Below are 21,840 nucleotides of genomic sequence, written 5' to 3'. Positions count from 1 at the left end.
GATGAATAGTGATGTTGGGCATATTTTCATGTACTTGTTGGCCTTTTGGAGGTATTCTTTAAAGAAATATCTATTCAGTTACTTTGCTCATATTTTAATCAGTATATTCTGGTTTTTTTTACTCTGAGTTATGATTTCATTATATATTTTTAATTTTTGCTACTTATCAGATATATGGTTTGCAAATATTTTCTCCCATTCTGTAGGTTACCTTTCATTCTGTTAATTGTTTCCTTTGCTGTTCAGAAGCTTTTTTATTTGATGCAATCCCACTTGCCTTTTGGCTTTTGTTGCATGTGCTTTTGGTGTCTTATTTAAAAAGTCATTGTCAAGACTAATATTAAGGATATTTTCCCCTATGTTTTCTTCTAGTCATTTACTGTTTCAGGTGTTATGCTCAAGTCTGTAATCAATTTTGAGTTGATTTTTGTATATGATGTGGGATAAGGATCCAATTCCATTCTTTTGCATGGGATATCCAGCTTTACCAGCGTCATTTATTAAAGAGACTATCATTTGCCCATTGTGTGTTCTCAGCACACTTGTTAAAGGGTCAGTTGACTGTAAATGCATGGATTTACTTCTGGGCTCTCTATTCTGTTCCATTGATCTATATATCTATCTTTACACCAGTACCATACTGTTTTAATATTTGTAGCTTTGTAATTGTAACTCATTTCTTAAATCACTTTTTTTTTTTTTTTGTGGTATGCGGGCCTCTCAGTGTTGTGGCCTCTCCCGTTGTGGAGCACAGGCTCAGCGGCCATGGCTCACGGGCCTAGCCACTCCACGGCATGTGGGATCTTCCCAGACTGGGGCACAAACTGGCATCCCCTGCATCAGCAGGTGGACTCTCAATCACTGTGCCACCAGGGAAGCCCTTAAATCACCTTTTAATATAGGCAAAATAAACCCTTCTAAAGGCTCAGGTCAAGTTTCTTGGCTACTTTTTGTTGTCCATGTGGCTTGTTCTAGAAATGTAGAATTTTAAAATGTTTGCTAGTTTCTTGTAATTGACCAGCCACAAATTTTGGCCTTGTCTCCAGTAGGGAGTAAATCTTTGACTGCAAGTGAGAGCTAGCAACTGATTGCAAAGAATTCAGTGTTGCTATTTTCATCTCTTTAGAAGTTATTTTCCCAATGCAGCAGTTATCAAGATCTCATTACTTCTTTATGCACTTACTTAACAAGTGGCACTTACTATGGGGTAGTTGCTCTGTAATTGTTGTTATTAACCTAAAGCAATATGATGGTCTCATTTATTTGTCTTGCTCAGCAACACAAGTCTAGCTACTTCCTAAAATATAGTCAAAGGAAACCCTCTTCCTGTGTCATATCAGAATGTTATTTATTCTGTTTTATTGTGAGAAGTTTAAAAACAATGGAACCAAACTAAAAGTGTATATGTATAGCTGATTCACTTTGTTATAAAGCAGAAACTAATACACCATTGTAAAGCAATTATACTCGAATAAAGATGTTAAAAAAATAATAACGGAAGGAGATATAAAACTTTTGCAAGGCATAATTTCAGTTTGAGGTTTAATATAGACAAGGATGACTTTGAGTTTTTTAAATGGTCAGATTCGGACAAAATTTTCTGAAACTTAATATTTTAACAATACAATATAGATAACAAAATGGCTGTGTTTGCTTTTCAAAGGGCTATATAACTCAAAATTGTAAAGAAAAGACTCTGGTAGGACAGTAGTTGGGAGATGTTACCCAAAATATTCAGGTAGATATAATAGGAACTCTTTATTCTGTTTAAAGTTAGCTCTCCAACAATGCTGTGTAAGCCAAGTCTTTTGTTTATACCATATATGACCTAAAAATCTAATAATGTCAAGAATATGGAAGAAAGCTCAGAGGAAGAAAGTCAAGAGTATTTGACAATGGCTAATACTGTAGGCATAAAAATTTATAATACCATAATAATTTTCTTTATAAAAGCCACCTTGATTATGCACCAATGTGACAGATTAGGAAAATGCACTGTAGGTATATTACTGGATAGTTCAGTATGTGTTATTTCACATGCTCTCTTTTGCCAATGTTTAAAACAATCTACACAGGGAGTAAATTTCCCCTTGTTCATAAATCTCAAGTAACATAGAGAAAGAGAAAATTGGATAAAGGTAAGGGATTTCTAGCTGATTCTTACAGTCTCTTGTGTCATTTGCCCTGATTGCTGTCATTGGCTTTAAATAACGTGTTGCTCTGTTTATTCTATGTCTGCCTGCTTCTTTTTGATGAATGTTGGAATTTAAAAAAGTATAGGAAGATCCAAACAAAACAAAACAAAGCAAACAAAGCCCTCTACATGTATTTTGAGGAATTTAAACCTGTCACAATGTTATATAAATCAACAAGGATTCAAAACCCTTAAAAATATTTTTGAGCCAAGAACAACGCTTTCAGGATTCAGGAAGTTAAGGACATTTTCAGTATTTTAAATTTGGAACAGTTCATGCTAAAAAAAAGTGTGTATGGAAATATTCTTACATTCCTAAAAATTTACTACTTTTTCTTTCTTAAGAATATGTTTTAAACCAAATTAAGCCAATGTCAATTTATTTGGAAAGGTGGTTCTTCCACTATTGCATCAAAAACCAGAAAAATTACATATGACTTCTTATTTTGTTTTGGAAAAGACATTAATATAAAAGTTGATATTCTTCTATAGTTTCACTTTGCCAATAATAATAGGAATAAGGTTATCTAAAATATACATGCTTTGCTCTATAAAAGGTGTCAAAGATAAAAAAAACCTAGACTCTAGTTAAAGTGGTAAGGACAGATTTTTTTCTCAGTTTTATTGTGATATAATTGACATATAGCAATGCATAAATTTAAGGTGTACAACATATGACTTGACTTTCATATATTGTGAAATGATTACCACAGTAAGTTTAGTTAACATCCACCATCTCATATACATACAAAAAAACTCAAAAATAAAAAGAAGAAAAAAACATTTTTTTTCCCTTGTGATGGGAATTCTTGGAATCTACTCTCTTAACAACTTTCAAATATCCTAATACAGCAATGTTAACTATAGTCATCATGTTGTACATTATATCCCCAGAACTTATTCATCTCATAACTGGAAGTCTGTAACTTTTGATGACTGTTACCCAATTCCCCACCCCACTAACCACAAATCTGATCTTTTTTTCTATGAGTTTGTACCTATGACAGATATATTCATCTGTCATTTGACACTGAGGTTATTTCCATGTCTTGTCTATTGTAAATAATGCTGCTATGAACATGGGGGTGTGCAGCTATCTCTTTGACATAGTGTTTTTATATCCTTCAGATATATTCCCAGAAGTGAAATTACCAGATCATATGGTAGTTCTATATTTAATTTTTTGAAGAATCTGCATACTATTTTCCATAATGGCTGTAACAATTACAATTCCACCAACAGTGCACAAGCGTTCCCTTTTCTCCACATTCTTGCTGGCATTTGCTATTTCTTGTCTTTAATAACAGTTATTTTAACATGGCATGAGGAGATATTGTGGTTTTTACTTGCATTTCCATAATTATCACTAATGTTGAGCACCTTTCATGTGCCTATTGGCCATTCATATATTTTCTTTGAAAAAATGTCTATTCAGGTCTTTTGCCCATTTTTTATTCTTTTAATTATTTTTGCTACTGAGTTATTTGTATATTTTGGATGGTAACTCCTTATTAGATATATGTTTTGCAAATATTTTTCTCATTCCATACATTTTCTTTTCTTTTAGTTGATCATGTATTTTAGTGTCCAGAATCTTTTTAGTTTGATGTAGTCCCACTTGTTTATTTTTGATTTTATTGCTTAAGCTTTAGGTGTCATATCCAAAAAATCATTGCCAAGACCCATTTCAAGGAGGTTTTTTCTTCTGTTTTCTTCTAGAAGTTTTATGGTTTCCATTTAAGTCTTTAGCCCATTTCAAGTTAATTTTTGTGAGTGGTATGATACAGTGGTAGTTTTATTCTTTTACAGTGAATATCCATTTTTTTCCCAGCACCATTTATTTCAGAGATTGTCTTTTAAATTATGAATATAGTATTGCAATAAATAAAAGAGCCCAGTGTTAACTAAACTCAAATTTGATTTGTGCAGAGGTAACAGGGTATTTTAAAAAGAGAATGAGGGAATAGAAAGGGGATTGAATAGAGGCTTAATAGAGTTAGGAAAATGAAAAATTACAAAAAAAGGGAAAGGATTGGGTTAATCCATGTGAAATCTATCTGGATTGGTTAACTGGTACTTCTTGAAGTTAGATTCCTTCCCTCCCACACAGATCTGGAGAGAGGTCTTCCATTTTAAGGTTTTGACTGAAAAAAACAGTAAATTCTTTGAGAAGCTTTTTGTTTTCTCAAGTAGGCACTTTAAGGGGGACAAGAGTCATCCTAGGGATGTAACCTGGAGCTGTTAGAAACTATGTTAGTATTTATTCAAGTGTTTTTATAGGCCAACATTGAGGTTTAGTTGATAAGAGGACTCAGAGGAGCCTGGCTAGAGTTTGGTTGAGGAGATATTCTTTGTCAAAGGTCTTGTAAGTAAGTATATATTCATATGAATAACTTCACCACGAGCAAGTACTACAATTTGTAAAGAACTTCAAATGATAGACATTCCTTTGTTCCATATTTCTTCTGGGAACTGAGCAGTAAACCAAACAGACAGTCCTTGCTCTCAAGGAGCTCATATTCTAGTGAAGGGACAGACTGATAAGCAAATAAACAAGTATATAATATAATATCAGGTTGTAATAAGAATTATGAAAAATAAGAGAGGTAAGGGAAAAGAGAAAGATGTGATGTGGGTAGTCAGTATTACAAAGGACCATAAAAATTACATTTGAAGTGAACGGAGTCTGCCATAGGAAGATCTGGTGGAAATACATCCCAGGCAATTGGAACAGTGAATGCAAAAGCTCTGAGGCTGGTGTGAAAGTGTTTTAGAGAACAGAAAGGCCCACTAGCTAGAATAAAGTGAGCAAGGAGGAGAACATTACAACCTATATTTAGAAGGCAATCAAGCACCAGATCATAGAGGGCCTTGTAGGCTTGTCACATGTGTGTCAAATTCATCAAATCTGACAACCAGGATTTGTTATCTGAGGTGATGTGCATGAGGGAGTTCATCCTCCCACATGGTGGGTTGATGTGAAACTTTGTTCAGTAAGGAGGTAAACCCATAAACACAGAGTACAAGATAATGAGCTATGTATGTATTATGGATGATAATGAACTACTGTAACTCTGATTCTTCAGGAAGCTTAGTCTTAGAACTGCTTAGGCCCAGGGTGACTAGATGGTTGCCAAAATGGTTCCCATGATACCTAAGTTTTCTGTGCAATTTAATAATAAATCCTCTTCCTTGAAGGTAATCTGGGCAAGCATAAGTACTCTTTGTGATTTTAAGTGGTCTATCACAGGCCACCTTGTATGGTTTACTGGTCCTCTATTTTTTATTCTGTATGTATGTACTTTTCTGTTATTTAATTAGGGTAAAAATGATGGTCTCCAAGAATTTTAGTTTCTCTCTGCTTGCCTAATATAGTGCTTTGATTAGGCAGCTGCATAAGTCTAGCAGAAAAGAGGCCTAGAGCAGATTTGAAGGTCCTTTGTGTAACCAAATAGACTATAAATAAACAAATACTTGGATAGTTAATTACCTTAGAAGTCTCTCCAGATGATGAATGTCAAATGGCCCAAGTAAGTGTAGTTATAATTGGCATATAAGTGAAAGAATTTTGATATAAGCCCCAGACAGCATTCTGCAACTATCAATATTTTAAAGAAAGTCTGTGTTAGCCAGTGCTACGGTCTGATTTATTTTATCAATTTTTTTCAATTTTCAGAAATGTCCTTTTCCAAATGGTTTAACCATAAGTACTGTTTTTTTTTGTTTACTGAGTGATTTCAATGTAAGAAATATGTGTATCTACAGGCCTTGCATTCAACTTTATACCATAATATTTTAAAGCTAATAACTGGACAGTAAAACAATTTTCTCTATGCTATGACTAATTTTTTTGTCACCAATTTGTTGTGATTTATCTCTGCAGTGAAGACTGTACCTTACTTTTATAATACAGTGCTTTTGGATCCCTCCTAACACGATGTGTGGTAAAAACAGTCTAAATAATTACAGATTTCTAAACACTATGATAAACAGAAAATGAATAAAACATCCTAATATACAACAATAGGTCAATTTTGAAGTAAATTCTAGTATATTAATTCAATATCATATCCTATAGCTATTAAATTTATGTTGAAAAATGCCTAGTCCCAACTTGAGAAAATTTTAAAAAGATAAATTTGTATTATATTATAATCATACTTATGTAAAAAGGAAAAATTTTAAGTATTTAAAGAATGGGAGAAAATACAGTGGAGTTAAATTTAATATAAATAGTGATTCTGTGATGCAGAACTATGAGTGGTTTTTCTTCCTTCTACTTGTTTTAATTTTTAACTTTTTATATAATTAGGATATATTGCTTTACAGGGGAGAAAAACAAAATCTTTAATCAAAACATAGAAAGTCTAAGGATACCTTTCTTCCTAAACACATTAATTTATGATCTGAGGCTCATATTTTTTTTTTTTGTCTACCTATAAACTGGATTGCACATTTTGCTATTCCTTACCAAATCCTCAATTCCTCTAATTTCCTCCAACATCTAGATACAACACTCCAAACGAATGTTACTAATTTTTCTCCCTCTCCATTGACTTGACATCATTAATAACTAAAACCGGATTGCTCAGATCCTTATTAGGACTTTCTAGAGAAGATCTGTGAGCAGAAGTTTAATATCTGGAAATCTTCTCCCAACATCTAGAAATCTCAACTGGCTGTCCTCTGGACACAGAAAATGAGTTTATAGTCTGCTCTAGCCATTAATCTTTGTCTTTCTTTTCATAACCTACAACATCATTGAAATGCCTGGGGGTTTGCACTATCTAGCAAATGTCCTCTACTACCAAGTCCCAACAGATAGTTCAGCTGGCCTTTACTGAATGAAAGGTGACCAAATGAAAAACTCGTATTGTTCAAAAAAAAGAATTATTTCTCTTCTGTCCTTGAACAAGAGGAGGAACTGACAAAGGCTCTGCCATTGACTAGACTTTAGATAGACTCTTCTGAATCCTTTTTTAAACTAGGCCTCATCCTTGGGCCCTGTATTTGGCCTGCCTAGTCCAGTTGTAGCAAAAATGCTGCTAAGTCAGTTTAGAGATGATCCCCCACCCTTGATATCTGATCACCCTGGCCTTCTTTTAGTACTAATCCTGTTAAGTTGGTTTAGGAAGAAATCCCCTACCCTTAATGTATTATTTTAGTAATATTCCATTTAATGATCCCCTCATTCTGCTCACTAGCTATAAATCCCCAGTTGTCTTAGCTATATTCAGAGTTGCGGCTGATCTCTCTCCTTTATTTTGGTAGTCTTGACAACGATAGCAAATATCCTGAATAAAGTCTTCCTTACTCTTTTAACAAGTATAAAAATACATGTTCTTTAATGAAAACAAAAGAATATCACAGAAAGAGTTGTATACTTAATTTATTCTGAAGGAGAATAAATAAACTGTGACTTTGAGTTCACACTGAACATATTATAATGAATAAGAATGTGTGTACTAATCAATACTAAAGTGGGAAACAGAGGAAAAATTTGTATGATTCCAAAATTAAGAATTTTTCTAGAAAAAAAGTTGGAAAATTATCATAGATGCATTCTAAACTAGTCATTCAGAAAAATCTTTGAAGGGCAAGAGGTAGGACTGAACCAAATCACAAAATTCTACCTGGTGCCAGAAACTTTCTACATGGTATTTATTAAAGTCTTAATTTTGACAAACAGATAGCCACAAAATGTAAGCAAACAGCCTTTTTAAGTTAACGTGTCCTAGGTTATTTTCCATAATGTTTACTCAAGTTACTTTCTTTCCCTAATTAACTCAGAAACTCATTTTATATAACATTTGATATCATTTATATCTCATGAAATTCAAGTTCGCCTTTATTAAAAATGTTGTGACATACATACATATGTATGTCATATGTGTTCATCCAAGACAGGGAAAGGCGATTCTTATTAACACGTTGCTATTCTTAGTAATTAACTCCAAAAAAAGCTTAAGTTTTGGATAGAGATTCTTCTTTATCCTCAACTATCAAATGATGCAAAGAAGATGAAACTAAATTAATTAAATGTACACCGTAAATGTGTTCAGAATACAGTGGGAAGTGCTGATTAAATCTGGTGAAGTGCCATGCATTTAAATGTGGCTCATGAAGAAAAAAAGGAAAAGGAGATCAACTTGAAGTTTCCAATGATATAAGGGGCAAAACAGAAAAGAATTAACTGGAGAGTGATGGGGTTCAGGAAGTGCTATCGCAAAATATGGCACCTTGCCATATTGAATATTTTAAGCTGAAAAAGTTTGATAAAGTTGCAGAAGCAGGAAGTCACTCTGACTCCCCCCATTTCTCCGAAACAGGACATAAAACCCTCATGTGAGCGATGCCCTCCCTACACTACAAGGAAAGGAACATCCATAGCTCCAAAGACAAAGGGACACCAAGAACAGCTTTGCCAAGACTCCCCCAGTTTACTACAATTACATCATACTCTTTAACCTATAATATTCCTCCTTGACTGTGTATTCTTCATCAAACATAGCATAAAATATGCATGTCTAAATGTTTCTTTTGGTCTTCATTTCCTTATGAAGTCTCCAGTCTCATGTGAAACTTATACTGAATAAATTTGTAGGCATTTTACCTGTTAATCTATATTTGTCAGTTTAATTGTCAAACCCAGCCAGGGACCCTATTAGGGTCGAGGAAAAACTTTTCCTCCCTTAGAGTTTCTGGTGACTATTAAGGGACTCCATCATTTGGAGACACCTTGCTTGGTCCAGAAGCTGAAGTCAGAGATCTTGGACCTCTGGCAACAGCTGTCAGTAGGTAAGAATTCTTACGATGTCAGCCTTTCATATCTCTGCCTGTGGGGACCCGTTGAGCAAGTGTGGTAAAAGTCTTTTCTTTCCCAAATTCAGATTAGCAAAAAAAATTGGAGAATTAGTTCTTTAATTTGTAACTCCTGTGAATTTGGTTTGCGGGGTACCCATTGATTACTTTCCTCCTGGGAACAGCTATTGCTTTCTTATTTATCTCTCATTTTGTGCTCTGAGGACTCAACTTGGCTTTCCACGTGTTGGGACATGCAAGTATTGGTTCTTGCATGTGCAGGTGGCTAACTGTCAGATTCAAGGCCCCAAGAATGTGGCTGGACAAAAATGTGTGTTGCACCCTATTTGCAACTAAAGTCCTACTGACAATTGCCAGCTCTTAGGGAGTTAAGTCTTTCTTTCTTTTGGCTATCTTGGGAGTGGGTCTGGATCTTGGGAAGCCTTCACATTTGCACCCTCTTTGGGAACAACTTTTGCATCCATGATTAGTTTTTGGTTTTGGTTTTGAGTCACCTGATAGGTAAAACTTTAGTTTAAATACTTGAAAGGATTTTTTAAAGGAGCTCTAGGTCTGATGTTGGCCAAATTGGAGGCTGATATTCAGAGCCTGATAGAAATACATTTTAAAAGTTATTCCCCCCAAGCTAAAATAGAGCTATGTACTTAGAGGGAAAAGAAAACATTGTGAAGTCTTTGTGGGAGGATTTATTAAATCATTCCAAAGACACACAACTCTAAATCTAAAACACAGGAGTTTTTTAACCATCTTAGCTTGATCTTTTCTCCCTGATATAAAGTTAATATAGCTGGATGAATGGGTCAGCCCCTTGATATCATTCAGGCTGTGAGTCAGTTATTTGAGGAATTAAAAAACAACTGTCCTGAGCACGCTGTGGCCGCGTCAGTCCGGTGCGACCTGCACCCGCCTGGCCGGTCGCCCTGCCTGCGCCTGAGTCATGGCCATAGCAGCCTCGCTTCTGCTGCGGCAAGGAGGAGCAGACTGTGCTCCTAGAAGCAGGAGTGTTTCGGGGACTTGTTTCTACAGTTTCTCTCTCTGCAGAATCAGGAAAGAATGAAAAGGGATTGCCACCGAATCCCAAGAAGCAAAGTCCACCAAAAAAGTCCACGCCAGCTGCCACCCCAGCTGAGCTGTTTGACAACACCACCTACAAGAATCTCCAGCATCATGATTACAGCACGTACACATTCTTGGACCTAAACCTGGAGCTTTCGAAGTTCAGGATGCTTCAGCCCTCTTCAGGAGGAGAGTCACCTCGCCACTGAGAGCTCAGCTTAAATCTTAACCTTCGGTGTCTTTCTGCATCCTTGGCAAAAATAAAATCCACTCAGCAGTCATGAAAAAAAAATACAACTATCCTTTTCTTACAAATCTTTACAAAACCTGAAAAGCAGTTCTAGAAGAAATTCAAAGTCCACCTGATGCTAATCAATCCCCAAACTTCCTCTACTCACCTAAAAATGCTTGCAGATATTGTAAAAGATCAAGACATTGGAAACATAATTAATTTTCCTGCACTTAAGAAAAAGAAGGAACATTTGAATGATAATTACCTTAGACCTCTGATAATAGACAAATAAGCCCCCAAACTCCTTTCTGGAGAAAACTTACATTCTTTCTCTGTTCCTTTGAGATGTAAATTTTCTACCATGTCTTCTCTAGGTCCTGAAAGCCATCTCTCTCTCTCTTTTTTTAAATTTGATAGATGTATATTTTTTATTTAGTTAGTTATAAAACATCTTTATTGGAGTATAATTGCTTTACAATGTTGTGTTCATTTCTGCTGAAATACAAACTTCAGGGAGATGATTCTCATCAGAAGGAAAAAAGAAAACAAAAAGCTATTTGGAAACTAAACACATGAAAAATCTTAAAAGTCTCCACAAATATTGGTAAATAGTTACCTATTTACCATTTGTGTCAGAAACAGTTTGAATAAAAATATAAAGAGGAAATAAACTAATGAGTTTTATGTTAATATACCTGACACACAACTAAAATTATAACAAGATCTCTGTTTATGTCTGCATGTTTATCTGTCTTATATGTTATGCATAAAATCCTTTAAAAAAGTTCTACTAAAATCGGCTTAGATATAAATGAGCTACCATATAAATTAGGTATTTTTAAAACTCTCAGAAATATATAAACTAACCCCAAATTTTTAAGTTCACATAATCTGGGATAATCTTTGGTAAATAGAGGTAGTTTTTAAATTGTTGGGGTGAAAAGGGCATGCCTTTAAGTTCTCAGCATTAAATATAATACAAACATACAATTTTCGTCTACCTAGGTTGACTAGTCAAACGAGCTTATGTTATTTCTATTAAATGTTTAAGATCTTAAAACTATAAAGCCAACTTATGAATTGCTTGACACATACCAAGGGTGACAGTAAAGAGAGAGATACAGTGAGAGAGTGAGAAGAACCATATGTTTAACATTTTATATTCTTTTCTTCTGTACATTTTTGATACTGCCTGATTTGTCAACAAGAAAAATAAGATAATAGCTAGTTTTGTTTAATGTCACATGAAATTTTCATGAACAATTCAGGCATAATTAAGAACAAATGAATTAAATAAATGTAATTTATAAATGAACTTTTAAACAATAATTATGCTTTTTGATATATCTACTTAAAAATAGTTTCAAAAATATGTTAATAACTTGAAACCTTAAAACTATACTAACATAAATTAAATGATGGATATTCATTGAATATCTAGAACATTTCAAATCGAGATAAAATATTGAAACATCAACTGATGAACATAAGCTTATCTAATTTGACAACTTGTTTTATATGGTATAGAAAAAATATACATGAGTGCGTTAATAAACATGAGAAAATGTACTATGAAAAGACATATGCCATTAGAAATTATGAAATGATATATTCGTATATTTGCTACAGGATGATAGTACGTGGCAGGCAATTCAAAATTCCTAGTTTCCTCTGTAAAAGAAAGATTAGTAATGGATAAAATTATAATCAATGTATGTAAATAAAACCATTAGGAATGATAGAGTAAACTTTTTAAAAACTCTATATTCAATGAAAGTAAGATGTTTTTGAATAAGAAATCTATAAAAGACATGCTTCTGTTAAGGGAAAAAGAGTAATTCTGTCCTAAAGTAGAATCAGTGGTTGGTCCCGAATGAGAAAGAGAAAAAGAGTAGGACAAAAACTGAATGGACATTATAAATAAAAGTTGTAGAAGGAATCTTGGAAAATTAATCTTCATCTTGTGTGTTCAAAGCTGGCTAAGATTGGATGGACACCTTTATAACTTTTTTAATATTAGCCTTAGTATTAATAGTACACTGATAAAGAAAAAGAACAATTCTATGATTTTCTCTCCATTAAAATGATAGTTTTTTTCAGATTACTGATCGGCTCTTAATAAGAAATTGTAAAGAAAAAAATTTTTTTCATTATCTTTTTAGTAATCTGCCTGGGAAGCCAAGAGTTTCTGTCTTAAAACAATTTCCCATGCTTCATGTTGTCTTTATCAGGTCTTAGAATTATTAAGTAAACTGAACCTCCAAAATGTTAAAGAACTAAACTTCTGTTTTGTTTTGCTTTCATAATTATGTAATATTCTCTATTTACCATTGAGTTCTTTTATTACCACTTTTGTTAAATAGATAACTAAGTATTGTTTCATAGTAACTTATGATTCTAGTCAATTTTTTTGACATTTTTGACAACTTCCCGAAATCAAATTCTAAATGGAGTCTTTTTTCTTTCTTAAACATCTTTATTGGAGTATAATCGCTTTACAATGTGTGTTAGTTTCTGTTTTATAACAAAGTGAACCAGTTATACATAAACATATATCCCCATATCTCTTCCCTCTTGCATCTCCCTCCCTCTCACCTCCCTATCGCACCCCCTAGGTAGTCACAAAGCACATAGCTGATTTCCTTGTGCTATGCAGCTGCTTCCAACAAGCTATCTATTTTACATTTGGTAGTGTATATATGTCTATGCCACTCCCTCACTTTGTCCCAGCTTACACTTCCCCCTCCCCTTATCCTCAAGTCCATTCTCTAGTAAGTCTGCATCTTTATTCATGTCTTCCCACTAGGTTCTTCATGACCATTTTTTTGTTTGTGTTTTACATTCCATATATATGTGTTAGCATATGGTATTTGTTTTTCTCTTTCTGAATTCACTCTGTATGACAGAATCTAGGTCCATCCACTTCACTACAAAAAACTCAATTTCACTTCCTTTTATGGCTGAGTAATATTCCATTGTATGTATGTGCCACATCTTCTTTATCCATTCATCTATTGATAGACACTTATGTTGCTTCCATGTCCTGGCTATTGTAAATAGAGCTGCAATGAACATTTTGGTACATGATTCTTTTTGAATTATGGTTTTCTCAGGGTATATCCACAGTAGTGGGATTGATAGGTTGTATGATAGTTCTATTTTTACATTTTTAAGGGGCTTCCATACTGTTCTGCATAGTGGCTGAATCAATTTACATTCCCATCAACAGTGCAAGAGGGTTCCCTTTTCTCCACACCCTCTCCAGCATTTATTGTTTGTAGATATTTTGATGATGGCCATTCTGACTGGTATGAGATGATACCTCATTGTAGTTTTGATTTGCATTTCTCTAATGATCAATGATGTTGAGCATTCTTTCATGTGTTTGTTGGCAATCTGTATATCTTCTTTGCAGAAATGTCTGTTTAGGTCCTCTGCCAATTTTTGGATTGGGTTGATTGTTTGATTGATATTGAGCTGCATGAGCTGCTTGTAAATTTTGGAGATTAATCCTCTGTCAGCTGCTTCATTTGCAAATATTTTCTCCCATTCTGAGGGTTGTCTTTTCATCTTGTTTGTGGTTTCCTTTGCTTGCAAAAGGTTTTAGGTTTCAGTAGGTCCCATTTGTTTATTTTTGTTTTTATTTCCATTTCTGTAGGAGGTGGGTCAAAAAGGATCCTGCTGTGATTTATGTCATAGAGTGTTCTGCCTATGTTTTCCTGTAAGAGTTTTATAGTGACTGGTCTTACATGTCAGTCTTTAATCCATGTTGAGTTTATTTTTGTGTATGGTGTTAAGGAGTGTTCTAATTTCATTTTTCATATGTAGCTGTCCAGTTTTCCCAGAACCACTTACTGGAGAGTCTATCTTTTCTCCACTGTCTATTCTTACATCCTTTATCAAAGATAAGGTGACCATATGTGCGTGTGTTTATCTCTGGGCTTTCTATCCTGTTTCCATTGATCGATATTTCTGTTTTTCTTCCAGTACATTTGTCAATTTTAAGATGTAGGTAGGGACCCTAAGAGGGTCAAGGAAAACATTTTCCTCTCCTACAGGAGTTAGTACTCAGAAAACACTAGTCTGAGAAAAAGAGGAGGAATACCAAACTGGGTTTCAATCCAGCAACTTTGGTGCCCAAAAGAAAAGATAACAGAAACATAAAATTTAATAAAACCTTGTAATATAAAATGATTTAGGTGAAAGGTAAATAAAGAGGAGAAAAAGGGAAAGAGAGAGAAGGGTGGTAAAGGGTTAAAACTCCAAGGAAGCTTGAGATAATCCTACCTAAATTACAAAACCATGTAACATTCATTGTCTCCTACTATTTTTCTCATTTTAATTCGCTGATGGGGAATAAAAGAAAATTTTAAGTGGTACTTCAAGGCCTCTCAATATCAACTGGATTAAAAACAGCATTTTTCTTCAAGTCTGATCTATTTTAATACCTATGTAGTCATATTCAAAGTTCCAATTCCCTTTCTGGATCTTAGCAATGCGTGAAATCAAACCCTCTAGACTCTGCTCTTTCTCTTGAGTGATGCTATAAATCTTACAAATATTTGCTGGGTTGAAACCAAAAATACATGCTCAGTAGCAGAACTTAGAATTTTTTCATTTCCATAAGCCACCTCACCAAATCATTACCTTTCAGATTGCAATTCCTTTGGTTTTGTGTCAGGAAAGAGCTATTGCTATTCTCTCTAAACTGTTCCCTTCCTGCCCAGAGTGAGGGAAGATAAAAGCAAGTTAGTGAGGCAGTAATTCCAATAACAAACATTTACGTGTCAAAAAACTTCACTGATTTTTTTTACTTTTGTACTAATTCTACTTTGGCTAAAAGGTCCACTCTGTAAACTCACTTCAGAGTTATATAAAATAATATAAGGTCATTTATTTTCTTCTTCAACAATACCCTGACAAAAGCTTTTGGTTACTGCTGAACTTAATATCAAATAAAGTTTTTATTTTAAAATGTTAACAACAATTTTGAAGAAATAAACCTCCCCAATATTTTTTGAAACCTAGTAATCAATATTAAAATTTAGCCTTACATGTAGACCTCTGTAAAATATTATTCAGTAAATCAAATAGCTAAATTTTGCCTGGGGCCACGATAACTTCCTGGCAGATTATTCTTACTCTCTGGAGTACTAGTGTAAAAGGTCCTCTGGTTATTTATCATGGTGGCTTGTCAGGACTATTTCACCTCAGGACCATTCCAGTGACCACTTTATTTAACAGCCTGTAGCTTGCTAAAATAATTTTGCTTCAGTGACTTTAGAGTAGAATAGAGTACTTTATTTCTACAGAGAAGATACCAGAAACAGGAAGAGAAGAAAGAAAGAAACTCCAAAGTTTTACCTTAACATTTAGCAATTATAACCCCTACCCTCATCACTTACCCCCTCTTTGTAACAATTCACTTTTCACTTTACTTTTGGTAACGTATTCTGAGGCAATTTGGAATATAAGGTTTAATTGGTTTATTAGCTATCAGCTAAAGTTTGGTTGCCCTAATAATATTTACCAATTTGTATGTTTAATAAATCAATTAGATTCACTAGAAAGTTCTTAGGAACAGAAATTTTTCATTTCTCTGGGGAGATGTAAATTAGTCAGGAAGGAAATTTAGAGAGGAGGATTGGTTGAGTTCTGAATCAAAATTTAATGGAGGATCTATGATGATATTTGAAATATTGAGAATTCAGATAATAAATTTCAGATTTATTCAAATTTAAATATAATTTCCAAAAATGCACTCCTGTTCCAAAGATATTTTAATTTTTAATTATCTGCTCTTTACTTGAGTTTAACATGATGTGGTAAACTCAGGAGTACCTAGATTTCTCCTTTCTATATTATCTGTAATATAGTTTTTGCTTTCCATGACATTATTTTTCAAAAGGTCTTTAAAAAGTTATTTTTAGGGCTTCCCTGGTGGCGCAGTGGTTGAGAGTCCGCCTGCCGATGCAGGGGACACGGGTTCGTGCCCCGGTCCGGGAAGATCCCACATGCCGCGGAGCGGCTGGGCCCGTGAGCCATGGCCGCTGAGCCTGCGCATCCGGAGCCTGTTCTCCGCAAAGGGAGAGGCCACAACAGTGAGAGGCCCGCGTACCGCAAAAAATTTTTTAAAAAAAGTTATTTTTAGGGACTTCCCTGGTGGTACAGTGGTTAAGAACCTGCCTGCCAATGCAGGGGACACATGTTTGAGCCCTGGTCCAGGAAAATCCCACATACCACGGAGCAACTAAGTCCCTGCACCACAACTACTGAACCTGCACTCTAGAGCCCATGAGCCATAACTACTGAACCAGCGTGCCACAACTACTGAAGCCTGTGCACCTAGAGCCCATGCTCCACAACAAGAGAAGCCCGTGCACCACAATGAAGAGTAACCCCCACTCACTGCAACTAGAGAAAGCCCATGTACAGCAACAAAGACCCAACACAGCCAAAAATAAATAAATAAACAAATTAATTAATTAATTTTAAAAACTTATTTTTAGAGAACCTTTTTGAGGTATAATTAAAATAAAATAAACTGTAAATATTTAAAATGTATAAATTCATACGTTTTGATAATTGAGAAACCATCACCACAACCAGGAGAGTGAACCTTTCCATTATCTCCAAAAGTTTCCCCATGTCTCTTTGATGCTGGTCAGCTGAGGTGCTCTCTGTCATTACAAATTAGTTTGAATTTTCTGGAGTTTTATATAAATTGAATAATCTTATACATGCTCTTCACTTTGTTTCCTCTTTCATTCAGCATAGTTATTTTTATGTTCAGCAATACTTATTGGTAGCTCATTCATCTTTATTGCTGAGTAGTATTCAATTCTATGAATATATCACAATTTGCTTACCTATTCATCCACTGATAGATATTTAAGTTGTTCCATTTGTGGATGATTAGCAACAAAAATGTTATGGACATTCATGTCCATGTGTTTGCATGGACAGCCATTTCTTTTTTTCCCTTGGGTAAATATCTAGCAGTGGAGAGTGTGGATCACCTGGTAGTTGGCTGTTTACATTTTTAAGAAACTGTCAAACTGTATTTCAAAGTGATTGTGCCATTTTACATTTCCACTAGCATTGTTTTGGAGTTCCAGTTCTTGCACATCCTTGGCAACACTTGATGAGGTCAGTCTTTTTCAATTGTAGCTATAATACTCGGTTTGTAATGGCATCTCATTGTGGTTTAATTTGCATTTCCATTACACCTAATGATGTGAAACATCTTTTTGTGTGCTTACTTGCCATTCATATATCTTCAGTGGTGAAGTATGTATTCAAATATTTTGCTTAAGTTCATTAGGTTGTTTGCTTTTTATTGAGCTTGAGATTTCTTTATATATCACGGATACAAGGTCTTTATTAGCTATACCACTGGGAAATATATTCTATTCTATGGCTTGTCGTTTAATTTTCTTTTTTTTTTTTTTGCGGTACGCGGGCCTCTCACTCTTGTGGCCTCTCCCATTGTGGAGCACAGGCTCCGGACACGCAGGCTCAGCGGCCATGACTCATGGGCCTAGCCACTCCGTGGCATGTGGGATCTTTCCAGACCGAGGCACGAACCTGCGTCCCCTGCATCAGCAGATGGACTCTCAACCACGGTGCCACCAGGGAAGCCTGTTCAATTTTCTTAATGGTGTCTTTCAAAGAGCAGAGGTTTTAAATTTTGATGAAGTCAACTGTATCAATTTATTTTTTTTATAAATTATGTTTTTTAAGTGGTACCTAAAACTCTTGCTTAAATCAAAGTTACAAAGATTTGCTCCTGTTTTGTTCAATGAGTTTTATAGTTTTAGGTTTTCCATTTAGGTGTGTGATCTGTTTTGAAAAATTTTGGGGTATAGCATAAGAATGGATCAAAGTTCATAACATTTCACTACAGATATAAGTTTGCTCTATCATCGTTTGTTTACAAAATTCTATTTTCTCCAATGAATTGCTTTTAAACATTTGTAAAAGTCAGTTGTCCCTCTATGTGTAGGTTTATTCTGGGCTATATCTTATGTGCCGTTGATCTATTTCTTTGTCTTTAGGCTAATACCACACTACTTTGATAACTGTAGCTTTACAATAATTCTTGAAATTAAGTAGAGTTATCCCTACAACTTTGTTTTTCTTCAAATTGTTTTGGTGATTCTAGAACCTTTGTATTTCTATATGAAATATATAATAATCTTGTCAATTTCTACAAAATAACATGCTCAGATTCTAATTGGGATTGCATTTAATTTATAGATATATTTAAGGAGAAAAGACATCTTAACAATTGGGAGATTGGAATTGACATATAAACACTATTGATACTATGTATAAAATAGAAAACTAATGAGAATCTACTATATCACACAGGGGATTGCTCAATGCTCTGTGGTGACCTAAATGGGAAGGAAATCCAAAACAGAGGGGACATATGTATACATATAGCTGATTCACTTTGCTGTACAGTAGAAAATAACAAAAAAATTAAAGCAACTATACTTCAATAAAATTTTTTTTAATGTAAAAAACAGTGATTGAAATACATGAACTAATGATTAATATAATCCTATACTAAGGTCTGAGAGATCAGAGGGCAGTCTGAACTAGCTTGTCAATATTGTTTATAGAAAATATACATATTCATAGTTTTAAAAAATATAGTCTTCTGGCTAATGAATAAAGTATTGCATTCAGTTTATTTAGGTCTTATTAAATTGCTTTCAGCAGTGTTTTATAGTTTCCAGTGTATATGTTGCTCACATATCTTATCATATTTACACCAAAGTATTTCATATTTTGGCACTGTTTTTTTAATTTCCCATTTTTCATTGTTAGTATACAGAAATACAATTGAATGCTGTGTATTCATCTTATGTCTTGCAAGCTTGCTAAACTCACATATTAGTATTAGAAGCTTTTTTCTATATTCCATTATATTTTCTAAATAGGTGACCATGTAGTCTGCAAAAAAAAAAGACAATTTTACTCCTTCCTTCCAAATCTAGGTGCCGTATTTTTTTCTTTCCATAATTCACTGGCTAGAATGTCTATTTAATCCTGAATATAAGTCAAAAGGGAAAATCTCCCTGTATTGTTCCTGATCTTAGGGGAAGCATGCAATCTTAAATGGTCAAAGATGGTGTTACCTGCATGATTTTTGTAGAGGCGGTTTATCAGGTTGAAGAAGTTCCATTCTGTTGCTAGTGAAAGATACTTTTATATTTGTTAAAATATGCAGCTAAGTATCCAATGAATATTTAACATTGAAATTTGACTACAAATTTTAAAAAACTGGGAAAGCAGATATTAGATATTACACACAAGAAATTAATTCTTACTTTCACAGACCTTCTTCAACTGATATCACATCTTTAGTTTACACCTTCTTTCTTCCCTTTCACTAGTTTTCTCTTATATCTTTTACTATTTAAGCTCTCTCAAAAACTACTTCATTCTCATGCCCTTCTTCCTGTGTTATTTGTCCTCTGACCTTCTCTATATCATTACTTCCTCTCCTATTTCTCTCATACTCTGCCTTATATAATAATTCCACTCATGCAAATCATTTCAACAAATAATGGTTGAGGCCCTACCATTATGCAAGTGCCTATCTTAAGGACTTTTTTGGACACAGTGAGAAATAAGAAGCAGCCCTCAAAGAGTTCATATCTTAGAAAGGTAATAAGACAAGTGGAGTAAAATACTTCTATGTAATACAGGCAAACTCTGGAAGAGGTATGCTCCAATTAAGAATATACTCACAGTAGAGGAAATTGGCATGGTAGTAGGAATTGAGAAAAAAATCCACAATAACACCAAGTCTAAATACTTCTTGCATGACACATCCACTATTTGCTCATCAATTTTTTCCAGCCTACATAGATGTTTCTGACACACAAAAACACTGTCTCCTAGAACCTCATATATCCAAAGGCTTCTTAGGTTTTTCACATTTCTTTCTTTCAGTCAACTTTCCAGGAATAGTTTTCATAAGAAATTATTGCAATTTTCACTGAAAAACAATGCTTTTCCCTAGAGAGTAGAAAATAACATCCAGCAGCATCTGGCAGATTGGTTACATCTCAACCAGCTTTGCTCTGGCTTGGTCTCAAGAAAAAACAAATGGAAAGCATCACTGAGACAACTGCTTGAAGTCAGTGTGTTCCAAGTGTAAGAGGAAGTCATAAATCTGGCCACTGTGGAGTGAGGGCTGATGGGAAGGGAAGAGTGATGTGTGTGGGCTCAAGGTGGGCTGTCAGCACTTAGACATGACATCAACTGAAGGGCCCCAAATCTTCATTCAAGGAAAGCATCTCTATTGTCCCCACATACCCCAATAAAAACATGCCTGTTTTATTTTTATCAGAAGCAGTAGTAGTATTTAATTTTGCATTTCCCCATTTCTGCCCAATACACAGCAATTCCATCTCTTTAAACCTAAACTTTATTCCTTCTTCTTCTTCAGCCCTTATATCCAATAAGATATATAGGAAATCCCTGATTTAAAATACCTTGAGTAGTGGCCCTTCACCAACATCCTATTAGACTGCCTAATAACTCTGTTGATGTCATCACTGAAATCCAAATTCCTTTCCATTGTATCAGTTGCCATCACTGGCAAGCCTGTCTAGAAGTGAAGTGACTTGGCTTTGCCTTGGAAAACGCCTTTTTGCAAACATATGCCATTAAAACACCTTCAGAAACATGCATGCATATTAAATTTCAAGAAAAAAATTCAAAACAGAGAACCCTAATTTTGAATTAAATCCAAAGGTTCTTGGAACAATGATGAATTGCTTCAGAGATACCTACCAGATAAAAATGAAGTCATATTTAGTCCCAATTTTTTCGACTCATATTTAAGAATGTTAAGTCAACCTAGTTATGTGAAACTTTTCCCTAAAAGGGATATTTATATGCAGCTTTTAAAACCTTAACTGATTTTATATATTTAATATTAACTTGTAAATAAATATAGTTATTTAATTTTCATTTATTTTATGATCAATTTTAATATTTCATTAGTATTCAATGGGTTTCCATGAATGTAATGCTGAAATATTACTTAGACCTATGGAAAATAAGCATCTGGCTTAATGTTTCCTCTCAAACTCATTGTCTAAGAACTAACTGGATAAGCCTCTTAGATAGCCTCATCCACCAGAAGGCAGACAGCAGAAGCAAGAAGAACTACAATCCTGAAGCCTGTGGAACAAAAGCCACATTCACAGAAAGACAGACAAGATGAAAAGGCAGAGGGCAATGTACCAGATGAAGGAACAAGATAAAACCCCAGAAAAAAATCTAAATGAAGTGGAGATAAGCAACCTTCCAGAAAAAGAATTCAAAATAATGATAGTGAAGATGATACAGGACATTGGAAAAAGAATGGAGGCAAAGATCGAGAAGATGCAAGAAATGTTTAACAAAGACCTAGAAGAATGAAAGAACAAAGAGAGATGAACAATACAATACCTGAAACGAAAACTACACTAGAAGGAATCAATAGCAGAATAACTGAGGCAGAAGAATG

The 21,840-nt window shown here is 34.4% G+C and overlaps 1 long non-coding RNA gene and 1 pseudogene across 1 annotated transcript in view; one reads left to right on the top strand and one right to left on the bottom strand.

Moving 5' to 3' along the window:
* The window catches only part of LOC137217213 (uncharacterized), a 236,464-nt gene that overhangs the window by 83,829 nt on the left and 130,795 nt on the right, over positions 1-21,840 (bottom strand). The gene's annotated exons all lie outside the window — the stretch shown is intronic.
* Positions 9,954-10,299, top strand: LOC137217264 (NADH dehydrogenase [ubiquinone] flavoprotein 3, mitochondrial pseudogene; annotated as a pseudogene).

Source organism: Pseudorca crassidens, chromosome X (genome assembly GCF_039906515.1).
Source record: "Pseudorca crassidens isolate mPseCra1 chromosome X, mPseCra1.hap1, whole genome shotgun sequence".
Classification (NCBI taxonomy): domain Eukaryota; kingdom Metazoa; phylum Chordata; class Mammalia; order Artiodactyla; family Delphinidae; genus Pseudorca; species Pseudorca crassidens.
Note: the sequence above shows the minus strand (reverse complement) of the source record. Positions and strands in the feature narration are given on the sequence as shown.